This window comes from Rhagoletis pomonella, unplaced genomic scaffold, assembly GCF_013731165.1.
Source record: "Rhagoletis pomonella isolate Grant_MI unplaced genomic scaffold, Rhpom_1.0 Rhpom_scaffold_00026, whole genome shotgun sequence".
Lineage (NCBI taxonomy): Eukaryota > Metazoa > Arthropoda > Insecta > Diptera > Tephritidae > Rhagoletis > Rhagoletis pomonella.
The window spans coordinates 551,695-563,820 of NW_023458580.1; positions in this window are offsets into that span (position 1 = coordinate 551,695).

The following is a 12,126-nucleotide window of genomic DNA, read 5'->3' on the forward strand; positions in this document are numbered from 1 at the left end:
GTCAGCATGGAAATCCAACGCTGAATCACTCTTGGCAACAAGTGATACTTTGGACTGGGTAGGCAATTCAGGAATAAAGTCCTCTCTCGACGTACGAAAACCACACTCTATAAGTCACGCATTATGTCCGTGCTGGTATATGGTGCAGAAGCATGGACAATGACAACATCCGATGAGGCGGCTCTTGGAGTATTCGAAATAAAGATTTTGCGGATGATTTACGGGCCTTTACGTGTTGGCGACGGCAGGTACCGCAGACGATGGAACGATGAGCTGTATGAGCTTTACAATGACATGGTCATAGTGCAGCGAATTTAGATACAGCGGCTCCGCTGGCTTGGCCATGTCGTTCGAAAGGACACCGACCATTCCCTAGCTCCAGCTGTGAAAGTATTCAACTCGAAACCCGCTGGTGGTAGCAGAGAAACAGGGAGGCCCCCACTGCGATGGAAAGACCAGGTGGAGGAGGATTTGGCTTCACTTGGCATTTCCAATTGTAGTCAGTTGGCACAGAAAAGAAACGACTGGCGTGCTTTGTTGAACTCAGCCAAAACCGCTTAGGCGGTTACAGCGCCAAATAAGAAGAAGAAGATCTTTTTTCGGTACGTTTATAACTTTTATGAGTTTCAGATGATATTTAGTAGAAACACCTTATCCCACTGCCACCCCTTCCATTGAAGTTAATACCTACAGCGAACCAAATATGTATACATAAACTGGGACGCGAAATTTTTGCAAGTTTTGCATATTTTTTTTAATTTTTTTAGTTTAATATTTTTTTATGAAAGTATAGCTGATTACTTAACAAACCCCATCAAGTATGCACATAAATCCTAATTTCAGACGTTGTGAAAAAATTATGAAAATTCTGCAAAATTTCACAAAGTTTTCAAACTTTTTAATCGGCATCTTTAGATTAAAATTTGGTACGCAGCTCTGCAGTCCAAAAAATTTTAGTATAATAAGCTGGGAATTTGATGTAGCTAGATGTACCGCTGATTTTTGGCCATTTTTTTTTGTTGACGGTGCTACCTACGCATTTTTTCCATACAAAGTACCTATGTTCGAAAATTGTTTATATAGCAAAAAATTTAGTTATGCATCGATATTAATTAATAAACCTTAATTTATAAAGTACGTTTTTGTAAACTTACAACTTTCATTAAAACAAAGTTTCTATAAAACTTAGTCTAGACATCAAACTCGTCGGTAGGTATCATATCAAAAATCATATAAGTTGCATTCGCATAGCTGTTAATTGTTCATGTTTAAGCCCTGTATGCAGCTCCCAAGAAAACGGTCAAGAAAAAATTGCCATTATTTCGCGTGTGTGTCCAAGGAATTTTGACATTTTTGATACCTCACAGCCTGTTGCCTCACTCTTTCCTCAAGAAATAATGGAACGGGCATATATTTCTGTTGCAAACCTGGGTTACCTTGTGCTCTTTTTTCACAAAAAACTTTAGAAAACTGTAGTAGAAAGCGTAGTAAATTTCTTAAGAACTGCGTACTGCCTTAAGGAAATTTGACTCAAGAAAATTTCTTAGCCATTTCTTGTACGTCATTTTATATTTGCTTTTCTTGAGAGCTTTTTGCTTTTCTTGAGAGCTGCATACAGGCCTTTAACCAAAACTTACAAGTTTTTGCGTTCGCGTACGCAAAAAACTTGCAAAGTAGGGGAAATTGAGAGAGCAAAGTGACATTTCATTTTGAGGGGAAGCTGCTGGTTTCTGCTGGAAAAATTTTTGCCAACAGCAATTTTCCAACAGGAAAACAGCTGATCAAAAACAGCTGGTTGGCATTTACGCAAATCACAAAATTGAATTTGATGGTTTGGAAGGTAAAAATTACAAAATGCGACTAATTAAGCTTGTAAGAAATAAGTAGTTATTTTTTTAATCAATAAACTGTGTCAGTATAACACTTTGTGATGACTTTTCGTACGTTTTAAATTTTACACTTTTGAATGTAAACCAAAATTATATCAGCTGTTCGTCTAACTTGCAAGTTTCTGCAAAATTTCTGTTCGCGTACTATTTGGGATATTTTTCTCTTGTGAGAGAACAGATGAATTTTCGCCGGAATTTGGCAGTTGGTTGGTTTTAACTGGAGATTTTAAACGAACGCACCTATAATTAGACTCTAGAGCAGAGGCGGGCACTTTTTGATTTTCCAAACACATGTAATTGAGCCTCAAACTGCTGCTTGCTGCGACGTCGACACATGTATACTATCATCGTCTTCGTGCGTCTTACGATAATTGACGATTGACTGATGCTTCGCTCAGTGATCGGACTTCGAAAAAAATTTGTGTGGTAGAATCTGGAAAAAAATGTGGTAGATTTCAAAAAAATTTGGCAGATCTCAGGTTTTGGATCAAACTTCGTACAAAAATTTAAAAAATTCTTTAAGGTTTCACCTAAATTGCAAACATTTTTATTAGAATCTAAAAAAAATAATCTTAGTATAATAAAGTGTAAGATTGAAGTTGCTAAAAATTGCGTTGAGTTTTGGCAAATTTTTTTCTTGACAGTGTAAAGCAGTTTCTTCCATATCAAGATATTTTTCGAACATATTTTGAAAGATTTCTGCAACCTTACGGAGTGCTGCCAGCTTTTCTTTTTATCACATCACGATGTAGCGAACAAATGTGGCACGTTCCAGAAACCGCTACTTGGGATTTGCCGATTTTGACAATTCTCAAGTAAAAGTAAACCACACTTTAGAAACTTTAGATGCACTGAAATTTGCTACTTTCACAAAAATCGCCGTTTGTTAACATTTTCGCTGTTGATTCTTTTTTATAAATCATATATTTTGCAATTTAACACAATAAAACCACGTTTCCTGTCGAAAAATTTAATATTGAGAAAATTTACTATTTTATGGTTTATTTTATTCTCCCATTCTGCCTGTTGTTAGTGTTTAGTGTTGGACAATTTTTGCTCTTAAAATTAAGAAAATTATCTCGATCAAAAATAAAACTACTCAAAACGCGAATATGTGGTAGATTTCAGACCTTGTGTGGTAGATGTGGTAGATGCTCAAAAAAGTGGCAGATCTACCACAATGTGGTAGAAGTCCGATCACTGGCTACGCTGCTATTTCGGCAAAGCAAATCAAATCAGTTGCTGTTGAGAGTGTTCGGACGAAAAGTTTTCTTAGTGGTAAATAAGCATAAAAAATTGTGCTACATTCCAAATCAATGTGGTAGATTCAAATAAATAAATTTATAAATATGTTATATGTACTTATGGTCAGCTGATTAAGTTAAGTGGCATTTTGACCAATTTGGCTATTTACATTTTTTGTTTATTTAATGTTTATCTTTTTTTGCTGACGGTGCTAGGCATTTTCTTCCATATAAAAGAAATTGCCAATCATTAAAAATCAACGCGATTTCTTAGCGCTTGAAATTTGAACTTTGAGCTACTAAATTCTAGTGGGCTATAAAACTGCATACCTAAAAGCTTTCTAAAAATTCTAAATAAAAAGCCAAATCGAAAGAATAAGATGCTTTCAGGTAAAAGTGTCACCGTTTTTGAAATATTTACATTTTTTCGAATTTAAAAAAAATCGTGCCTTTTCATGTGTTTTCTTTAACTGCAACTACAAACCGGGCAATACTTAGTAAATTTTTTATGTAAAATACTTCCAGAGTGTTGCCTCTCCATACTCAAATGCAATGTAGTTAAAATATATTAAGGAACCATCATAAAATTAGGACTATTTCTGGATTTTTAACTGTTTGATATTTTCATCCCCAACTTTGACTATCTCGGGTGAAAAAAAATGTACTGAGCTATAACTTTACATTACATAAAAAATTGCTCATTTAATAAAGATTTCAGAAAGGTGCCACACTTACTGTTTTGAATAGAAGAAAAAAGTTATAGCCGCTTTTGTGGGTAAAGGACTGAGACACGCTAGAATGTATTTAATAAATTTAAATTGAATTTGCTCTTGTTACCGTCAAATGACATGCTAAATAGTACAAAGGTACATAATTACTTGCTTCTGACATTATTTTATGTTACTTACCGGAATTAGTGAAAGTGGATTTTTTGAAATTGGACCCTTCGAACATTGTGTTATTAATACTATGACCAACCAACCTTACCCCAACAGTCAGCGACATAACAATTTGAAGAGAAACAAGTAAGAAAGTCTAAGTTCGGGCGGAGCCGAACATTAAATACCCGGCGCAATTATTAAATATATGTTTTCAACCTTTCCGAAAGCTACCGCTACATTATAAGCCGGGGTGTATTAATTTTAAGTGAATTAGCGTCCTTAAATTTCGAAATATTGCAGTTTCAAGCATTTCTGAAATATACCGTTATATGAAAAGCGGTCGTAATTTTAGTCCGATTTCAATAATTTTCAACGCTTTGCTTTTATGTGGCAAGCACAATAAGCATACCGAGTTTGGTTCAAATTTCTAGAACGGTTAGCGAGATACATATATGTGATCATAAGTGGGCGGTGCCACGCCCATTTTCCAAAATTGTATCATAAGCGTACTTCTTGGTAAAAAATTGTTGCAACCATCAATTTTGAATAAATTAGCTTTAATATTTACTGATTTATCGAGGATTTCGTATTTTTCTAAATTACCGTTATATGGGATGTGGGCGTCCGATTTTAAAAACTTTCGGCCATTTGGTATGCTGTAGCAGGACTAACAACTGTGCCAAGTTTGGAAGAAATTGGTGCAGCGGTTACCAAGTTATACACATGTAACCATAAGTAGGCGTGGCTACGCCCATTTGCCAAAATTTTTTAATATTTTTATTTTACGTCTAAAACTCATTGTAAATATCAATTTTGAGTGAATTATCTTCAGTAGTTACTAAAATATCGCACTTTTCGTATTTCTGAAAATTACCGTCATATGGGAGGTAGGCGTGGTTATTGTCCGATTTCGCCCATTTCCAATACCGTCCGTCCGATGCCCAAAAGAAGTCCGCGTACCAAGTTTCGTTAAGATATCTAAATTTTTACTCGAGTTATCGTTTGCACAGACGGACGGACGGACGGACGGACGGACAGACAGTCACCGCTTAATCGATTTCTCTTTTCATTCTGATCATTTATGTATACATTTGTCTATATCTATCTCGATTCGTTTTGCCTGTTACAAACAACCGTTATGTGAACAAAGTTATAATACCCTTGTGCACAAGTGCGCTCGGGTATAAAAATTTTTTTTTGTGGCATAAATTAGCACTCGATAAGCACTAAATTATGTCGTAAGGTAGAAGTATATGCGTTTTTTGGTTCCAGAGATATTGATAGTGTAGTGCTTACTTCAGCTGAAGAGATGGCTACCACATGTTTTTACCAAAATGTACAGAGCACTAAATTTTTTTATCGGCATAAATTGGCACTAGATAAGCAGTAAATTATGGAATGTGTGCGAAACCAGTCGGTGAATGTTGTAGTGATTACTTCAGGGACCTGGCTCGCTTTGTTGTTCCAATGTATACTTTGTCGCAGTTTTCAGTTTCCTTACCATTGCACTTTATTTCATAAATCACATTGTTTCGCTGCTTGGTTTCTATAGGGATTTTTGTTTTTGTAAAGACTGTGGATAAAGGGCAACTGGATTTGTATGCTAGCGTTATGTTTTGTTGTTTAGCAATGTTTTGATTAAAGTTTTCGGACAACCTTGGAATGTAGGTAACGCTGAAGTATTGATTTGTGGTGTTTGTTGTTTCTATACATTATTTTCTATTTTGGCGGGTGTTTATTTCTGTAGTTATTTGTTTTATTAATTATAATATCTAATAATTGAACGAAATACAAGAAGGCCACAGTTGTGGGATTAACCGTGGTATGAAACGCCTGATCGTTGGAGAATCGCAAGAACTTCTTCACGGACATAATGCTTTCGTTAGGTTATTTAAGATTGCAATGGAAATATGCCTTCTGACGACCACAAAACCATGATTGGAGCAGATAAATGTGCCCCTGGAAGTTGTCAACTTGAATTGTTGGTGAACATTTCTCGATAAAAAAATTAATTTTTGGCTATAACTTTCATTTGGTTTTTACTCCATACCGATTTGAGATGTCGAACAGTTTTTTGCGTCCAAACTACGTATAAATGCGAGTTGGTCTAAGTGCCTCCGGAAATTCGATTTCGAAACTTCGTTGCTATAAGCTCTGTATGGCACAAAAGCCTTTCCGATGGAACGGAGGTACAAACTTAAGTGCCACTTTATAAACATGGGTATATTCTCCCGTTAAAGTAGTCCAGACAGCTACTGGATTGGGATTATCCGCGCGACTAATTTCGCATCTCAACTGGAATTCCATCAGCAACATTTTGATCGGTGTTTAAAATTTTTACTGATTGGTCAAATTTGAACCAAAGAAACGTACATAAACTGATGGAGAAACATTTTTTTGCATGCAATTATTAAAATAAACAGCTATATCTTACCTCATTATTAACTGAAGATTGTGGAGACAAAGGATTAACAATATGTACTAATATGCAGGAGAAGGTCGTATTCTTTCTAAATTCGAGGAATTTGTTTTCGGATAATAATTTTATGTGCTGCTCTTAAATGATTTGACAATGTACTGTTATTAAAATTCATTTCTCTACCACTTCTAAAATTCATTACTCTAATAAGCTGGTATTCAACCAAATTCTGAGATAGGGTGCTTTTCAATAAATATCTGAAGTAGGGGGGAGTAGGGCGTTCCTGAATAGTTTTCTGAGATAGGGCGTCTGCGAACTGGGTGCTGAGATAGGTCGAACCATCTAACGCCCGGTGCGAATCATCCGCACCATCGATCTGCTACGGCGCAGTCGTATACTCCATACATCCACCGAACACATCCCGACATGGCGATGCTTTGCGCCAACCCGATCTGTCGTCGATATCGGAGGCAGAATTCGTCGGTCGGACTCGGCGATCGGTGCCAACAAGCCCATAAGAACAAAAAAAGGAAAAAAAAAACAAAAAAAAAAGTTGAAATATTAAAATGTTAATTAAGTTTGTTAGTGAAATTAACTAATGAATAAAACAATTAAGTTTAGTTTTATTATGTCCACAGTTTTGTCTTATTATATTCTCGGTACATTGCTAGTAAATCGATCAAAGCAAAACAAGAAAAGCTCCATAACCAAATCATTGGTCAATATCCTTTCATCTACATTAGCTTATTTAATGCGTATAGTAAGGACAGAATGAGTCAGGTTGGGGTTGATGTAAATCATGTAAAATGATTTCGATATAAGGGGTCTAACGTCCATGAAACCACACCCCGTGAATCGCATTCGAACCACCATTCTCATAACCCTACTAAACGCTCCACATTTTTCTTTCACGTCCCTGAAGGTGGGAGGGGGATTTTTTAATGGCCAAATAATAGACATAAGAAAAATCATGAGAATTGTAAACAAAACACAACTGTCAAAGCTAAACTTGGAAATGGGGGGATTGCCAGATGAATGCATGTGACCAATGCGTATCCAAGACACGAACCATCATATCGGTATAGACACGAATTGACATTGCCACTATGAAAACGCTCACACTTACACACGGTATAAGAATCGGTGGTCACATACCACGAGGCCAGGAAAGTATTTTCGAACCACACCTATCAGCCCTCGCAAGAACAGAGAGAATCATAACCAAGTATTAAATTTCATTAAAAGCTGGCGACATTCAAGTAGTCGATATTCACCCATAATCTGAGAAAGGAAAATCGACTGAGCCCAAGAAAATATAAGGAAAAAGGCTGACGGTAAAAAGCCCTAAGTGTACAGTGTGTTCGAGGTGGGAACATATATGGTAATAAAGTGACAAAGTTCCTGATTTAAGCTTTAAATGCAACTTAAATGCGATCGTTCTCACGCTAGAATTGCTGAATGTGCAGAACGTGCAGTTTATCAAAATGTATTAAATAAATATACGCCGGATGGGCATGCTACTTTGTTGTTATTGTTTTGCAACTATGTAAGCGTATAACACCTTCCCCGTTTGGAAGCGGGATCACACTGCAGTTGTGATCACGCTTAGATACATACAATATATAAAATGATTCTAAATGATAAAGATTTTAAAATTTTAATATTACCTTTATTTTATTTTTATTTTTTGAATTTATTTGAATTATATGTTTTTGAAATCTCTATTTACACAAAATAGTTAAAATTCTGATTATATAATAAAAAATGTTTTAGAGAAAAGGACAAGTTGTATTTTCAAAAAGTGATATTCATTCATTTGGTGAAAAATTATGCGCTAGATAGTTTTAATCTACTTTTATGTACTCTAAGGCTTTTCTTATTTTTGTCTTCTATTGTATAGTTATTCCTCTTGTCTATTTCTATGATACTTTATGGTCCTATATATTTATTTTCTAACTTATATACTGTTTCTTTTGTAATAATTACCTCATCTCCTATATTTATTTTATAATATATTGAATTCCTATCTACTAATTTCTTTGCTTTTTCTTTTTGTTGCTGTATCAAAAGTCTTGTTCTTTCCCACGCTATCTGCAATTTAAATTTTAGTTCTTTCGCGTAGTTATCTATATTATATATCGGTTCTGTTTTATCAACAAAGTTCATTTCTTCCGCAGTTCTGCCGAAAATTAGTTCGAAAGGGCAATAGTTGTGTGTTACTGTTGGTGTGATATTGTAGCAATATGTAAAATATCGCAACCATTCGTCCCCATCGTATTTTTCCACTGAAATATATGAGCGTAAATACTCATTTAAAGTGCGGTGGCTACGCTCTACTGTACCTAGTGATTGATGATGATAAGCGGTGGATGTAATTTTTCGTATTTTTAATAGCTCGCAAATCTCATTTAAAATTTCATTCCTGTATCCTGTGCCCATGTCCGTTATGAGTGTCCTCATAGGGCCATAGACTAAGATCAAGGAATCTATAATTGCGTTTCCTATTGTCTTTGCGTCCTTTTTCGGAACTGGAACTGTTATCAAGTATTTGGTTACTTCGCAAATAATTGAAACAGCGTATTCGTTACCACTCTGCGATTTAGGCAGAGGTCCAACCGTGTCAACAAACACTATTCCAAACGCAGCAGTTGGTGTTGGTGTTGTTACTGCGGGTGGTTTGATGTGTCTTGTTATTTTTGCTTTTTGGCAATTCTCACATGACTTTATATATGTTTTTATGTCTTTAGTCATGTATCGCCAATAGTAATAACGTTTTATTTTTGCAGTAGTTCTCGCGACACCACTCTGGCCACCAGTGATTGGATTGTCGTGGAACTTTTTTAAAATTTCAGTCACCATATCTCTATTTTGATTATTTATTGTTGTCACCTTGGGTAATAGCGCTATATTAATTTTCTTTAGATATTTGTTGCCGCTTTCTTTAAATTCACTAGTGAGTATGGTTTCTTATATTTCTTCGTTTGGTGACATATTCAAACTTGTAACTTTCCATTTGCCGGCTGCAGTTTCCAGCCTTGAGAAAAATTGTCCTAAGTCAGATTTCTCATTAACAAATAAATCATTAACCTTAAAGTGTACTAAAGTCTCTTTTCCGTTCTTTAGTGAGCACTCATTTAGAGAGAGCTTTAGTGTGACACACTTTTTGACGTTATTAAATTTTATTTCGTCATATACTTTGGGTTTATCTTTATTAATCATATTTTCAGAGATATGCGAGTTTTTTATAGGATTCCGTTTTTTCGTTTTAGATCTAGTCCTGGCAATTAGAATTTTGCTCATTGGGCAATTTTAAATCTTGAATTTTTATTTCTTTACTTGTGATTGTGTCATCACATTTTATTCTTGATAATGCATCAGCTATATGGTTTTCTTTGCCCCTAAGGTATTCTATTGTAGAATCGTATTCTTCGAGGTCTAGCCTCATACGTGTTAATTTTGATGATTTTTCATCGCAAACAAATATGGTCTGTGGTCGGATTTTACAAAAAATTTTGTTCCATATAAATACGGTCGAAAATGTACAAACGCCCAGTGGTCTGCTGCCAGTTCTTGCACAGTTGTTGATTTATTGCTGTCACCTTTAGGAGGCGTCCATAAATCACGTGACCACTTTAGGGGGGTGATTAGGCAAATGATTACTATCGATCGCGTACGGGGAGGGGTGTTTCGTATTATCACGTACTTTGCTTTAATCTCAATAATAACCACATTTTCCTTTCTATTAAATATTTTGCATATGGGCATTTTCACGGTAACGGACGCGACATTCGTACGCTTTTAAGTGCGTCCAAAACAATGAAGACAAAGTAAAAGTTTATATATATTGATATTGTTTTAAAGGGCTGACGGAATGCTAGATTTTAAGATATACGGGAAGGATCATTTACAAATAAGTACGTAGTTATAAGCAATTATAATAGTGATACGGACGCGACAAAAATAGAAGTGGTTTTGAGGCGCCTTCAGAAATATACAAAATTCAGCAAATTAAGGATTTTTATATACATACAATATATATATTAATAAATGCGAACAGATGACTGTTAAACGTAGGTTTATGAAATATGACAATTTTCTCTTAGTTTTTTTTAATTGAGTATAGAAGAAATACGGACGCGACATAACGGACGCGACAAAATTTTCCATGAGCTAGAAAATAGAATTTTTGTTCATTATAACATTTCAATTTTATTGAAAATAAAAACTCAAGTAACATTATACATAGTAAAAAATGACTTAAAAAATTAAGAAGAAAGTTGTTAGTTTTTAGTATGGTCTATTTTAATTATTTTCTTTGATGAATAGGCGGTCCGAGCAACTTCAATAAATTTACTGTCGAAATATGAAAACCAATGCATACTTTTAACTCCTTTGATATTTGGAACATTTTGACATAACTCTGGCAGTTGATTAGAAAAACTATCAATTTGTCTTCCAGAGATATACAAAATGTTAACTCCATCAATATTGTTCTTAGCACATTCATAGAAGCATAAGGCATCACCGAGAATGATATTTCTTGCTTTAACGATTTGCCAGACTTTTCGTTTAACTACGGCACCTACTCCGTCTACAGCACCTTTGCCATGTGAAGTGGCGAAAAAATTCCACTCTAAGATTCCGCAATGAAATTCAGCTGCAAGTCTTGGAATACTAGAAAGAATAAATTTATTTTTGAATTGGGAACTGCTTCCATCAGAGAAAATATAAATGCTGGTAACTCCTTTGTACTGGTTTTGTAAGATATTGATAATATTGGAAATAAAGCAGTAAACGTCGAATTTACTGTGAGTCAATCTATCACTGATAACAGCATAGGACTTGGTTTCACCAAGAACCCAAGCTACGCACGTAAACACTGTTACTTGGCTATAACTAAAGTGGGCATCTTGAATTTCGTTTTGGCATGTCAAGCGATAATTTTCAGCAAAATCAACTTGAATAACAATTTCATTAGCTGCTAAATTTTTCTTTTTAGTTTCAAAGTAGTTTTGTTGGTGACGTTTAACAAAACAATGAATTTTAAAAGCTGGTAGCTGAATCTCTACATCATGAATTAAGTCCCTTAATGGACCAATGGTGTAGTTTAAAGTTATGCGATCCTCTACTTTTCTCCACTGTTTCCATTTGATTTGCATATTAAATTCATTAATAAACTGTATTGGAACTAGTTCGTCTTTAATATCGCGTACACAGCTGTCACAAGTATTAGTCATGCACTTTTCATTCATAACGTCGCAGCAAACTGATGTAAGAAATAAATCAGCTTTGGCAGGAATCTGCGGTATAATCTTTGCACAGCCTTCTAATAAAAAAATAAAATTTGCATGGTACTTACAGATACACATATTGTGTCGTAAATTATTGATTAACTGAATGTAAGTTGGCTTAGAACGAAAAAAAATAGTTTAGCAGACTTTTTCCTCGGTATATTCGGCTTTGAAAAGTTGATATGCTTCTGTTAAGGTCATAAGCATAAAACGTTTTGAGACTAATTTCCCATTGATTAGCATTGTATCCTTTCTCCCAGGAGCTTGAACGCTAATATCATCTTGCAAAAAAAATTTTTCAATTAATTTTTCTTTTTGACTTTTTGATGACTTGGTAGTATTTTCATCCATCGTTTCTGTTGGCGTAAGATATTTATTGCATAAAGATTTGAGGACAGCTAT